The sequence below is a fragment of the Babylonia areolata genome, unplaced genomic scaffold, assembly GCF_041734735.1.
Source record: "Babylonia areolata isolate BAREFJ2019XMU unplaced genomic scaffold, ASM4173473v1 tig00055228, whole genome shotgun sequence".
Taxonomy (NCBI): Eukaryota; Metazoa; Mollusca; class Gastropoda; order Neogastropoda; family Buccinidae; genus Babylonia; species Babylonia areolata.
The window spans coordinates 25,001-28,155 of NW_027468466.1; positions in this window are offsets into that span (position 1 = coordinate 25,001).

A 3,155-nucleotide genomic window follows, 5' to 3' on the forward strand; every position below is an offset into this window, starting at 1 on the left:
TCAAAAAAAGGCCTACTCCTCAACGCCTGCTCCCGTCCATGCCGAACCGCGTTTTCTATCAACTTTGGCATGCTCGGAGAGAGAAAAAAGGAAAAAAAGAAAAAAAAGGTCCAGTAAAGGTTGTGGATAAAAGTAACCGGCTTTGGAGAATTGCCTGAATCCTTCCGGCGCTGTGAAAAAAAAAGACCAAAAAAAAGACCTGGTCGTCAACGCCTGCTCCTGTCCATGCCAAACGGCGTTTTCCTCTCAACTTTGGCATGCTCGCTGAGGAAAAGGCAGGTAAAGGTTGTGGATAAAAAGTAAACGCGCTGTGGAGAATTGCCCAAATCGTTCAGGCGCCGTGAAAAAAAGAAAGACGTAGTCGTCAACGTCTGGTCCCGTCAATGGCGAAGGGCGTTTTCTCTCAACTTTGGCATGCTCGCTGAGGAAAAGGCAGGTAAAGGTTGTGGATAAAAGTCCGAAGAACCTCGCTACAATTGCCAAAATCTTTCCGCTGCCATTCAAAAATGGACTACTCCTCCACACCTCCTCCCGTCCATGCCAAACGGCGTTTTCTCTCAACTTTGGCATGCTCGGAGAGAAAAAAAGGCAGGTAAAGGTTGTGGATAAAAAAGTAAAAAATTGCCAAAATACTTTCTGGGCCCTCAAAAAAAGGCCTACTCCTCAACGCCTGCTCCCGTCCATGCCGAACCGCGTTTTCTATCAACTTTGGCATGCTCGGAGAGAGAAAAAAGGAAAAAAAGAAAAAAAAGGTCCAGTAAAGGTTGTGGATAAAAGTAACCGGCTTTGGAGAATTGCCTGAATCCTTCCGGCGCTGTGAAAAAAAAAGACCAAAAAAAAGACCTGGTCGTCAACGCCTGCTCCTGTCCATGCCAAACGGCGTTTTCCTCTCAACTTTGGCATGCTCGCTGAGGAAAAGGCAGGTAAAGGTTGTGGATAAAAGTCCGAAGAACCTCGCTACAATTGCCAAAATCTTTCCGCTGCCATTCAAAAATGGACTACTCCTCCACACCTCCTCCCGTCCATGCCAAACGGCGTTTTCTCTCAACTTTGGCATGCTCGGAGAGTAAAGGTTGTGGATAAAAAAGTAAAAAATTGCCAAAATACTTTCTGGGCCCTCAAAAAAAGGCCTACTCCTCAACGCCTGCTCCCGTCCATGCCGAACCGCGTTTTCTATCAACTTTGGCATGCTCGGAGAGAGAAAAAAGGAAAAAAAGAAAAAAAAGGTCCAGTAAAGGTTGTGGATAAAAGTAACCGGCTTTGGAGAATTGCCTGAATCCTTCCGGCGCTGTGAAAAAAAAAGACCAAAAAAAAGACCTGGTCGTCAACGCCTGCTCCTGTCCATGCCAAACGGCGTTTTCCTCTCAACTTTGGCATGCTCGCTGAGGAAAAGGCAGGTAAAGGTTGTGGATAAAAGTCCGAAGAACCTCGCTACAATTGCCAAAATCTTTCCGCTGCCATTCAAAAATGGACTACTCCTCCACACCTCCTCCCGTCCATGCCAAACGGCGTTTTCTCTCAACTTTGGCATGCTCGGAGAGAAAAAAAGGCAGGTAAAGGTTGTGGATAAAAAAGTAAAAAATTGCCAAAATACTTTCTGGGCCCTCAAAAAAAGGCCTACTCCTCAACGCCTGCTCCCGTCCATGCCGAACCGCGTTTTCTATCAACTTTGGCATGCTCGGAGAGAGAAAAAAGGAAAAAAAGAAAAAAAAGGTCCAGTAAAGGTTGTGGATAAAAGTAACCGGCTTTGGAGAATTGCCTGAATCCTTCCGGCGCTGTGAAAAAAAAAGACCAAAAAAAAGACCTGGTCGTCAACGCCTGCTCCTGTCCATGCCAAACGGCGTTTTCCTCTCAACTTTGGCATGCTCGCTGAGGAAAAGGCAGGTAAAGGTTGTGGATAAAAAGTAAACGCGCTGTGGAGAATTGCCCAAATCGTTCAGGCGCCGTGAAAAAAAGAAAGACGTAGTCGTCAACGTCTGGTCCCGTCAATGGCGAAGGGCGTTTTCTCTCAACTTTGGCATGCTCGCTGAGGAAAAGGCAGGTAAAGGTTGTGGATAAAAGTCCGAAGAACCTCGCTACAATTGCCAAAATCTTTCCGCTGCCATTCAAAAATGGACTACTCCTCCACACCTCCTCCCGTCCATGCCAAACGGCGTTTTCTCTCAACTTTGGCATGCTCGGAGAGAAAAAAAGGCAGGTAAAGGTTGTGGATAAAAAAGTAAAAAATTGCCAAAATACTTTCTGGGCCCTCAAAAAAAGGCCTACTCCTCAACGCCTGCTCCCGTCCATGCCGAACCGCGTTTTCTATCAACTTTGGCATGCTCGGAGAGAGAAAAAAGGAAAAAAAGAAAAAAAGGCAGGTAAAGGTTGTGGATAAAACTCCAAAACCTCGCTACAATTGCCAAAATACTTTCTGGGCCCTCAAAAAAAGGCCTACTCCTCAACGTCTGGTCCCCAGGCACGTGCTGGGGGGCCTCAACTCAGGCTCTGCCCAATGTGGATCAAGGTCCACCTTCGCAGCGCCTTATGCGACACCCTGGTTGTGGGGGACGCGGCGTGGCGTGGCGGATCGCTCCGGTCGGCGCACAGCCGGCAACGGTCGACCCGTCCGCCTGGCTTTACTGCCCCCGCGCTTCTGTCTTTTGCACTGGCAAGCTAGCGACCGCTCGGCGTGCGAGGCCCGAGTCGGGGGACGGGAGTCTCGGGAGCCCACCAGCTCCCCGCAGGCTACCCGCCCGGCTGCCGAGCTTCCCGCCTGCGCGTCCAAGTGTGAACGCGCACGGCCGCCTCGCCGGGCTTCCTTTGCCGGGGCTCGGCTTGTCGGCCGGCGTCTCACGGTCCGTAGAAGGTTCGGTGCGTTCGCTGACGACGGGTCGAGAGAAGCGTTTTCTCTCCTCCCTCACTGACGGTCGTTGGTGCTCCCCAGCCCCTTCGGCGTCCCAAAGCGTAACGCCTGCTTCATCTCGTCAAGGGCGCGCCCGTCTCTAACCGGGCGTCGTCCGGCACGTGGAAACGGGCGGGAGACGGTGTCGAGGAGGAAGAAAGGGTGGGGTCCGGTCCGGTCCGGTCTGGTCTCCTCCTCCTCCTTCTTCTTCTTGGCGCGCCTCCCGCCGAGACCGATGGATTCGTTGCACTCTCAGGCCCTGAATCTGTTG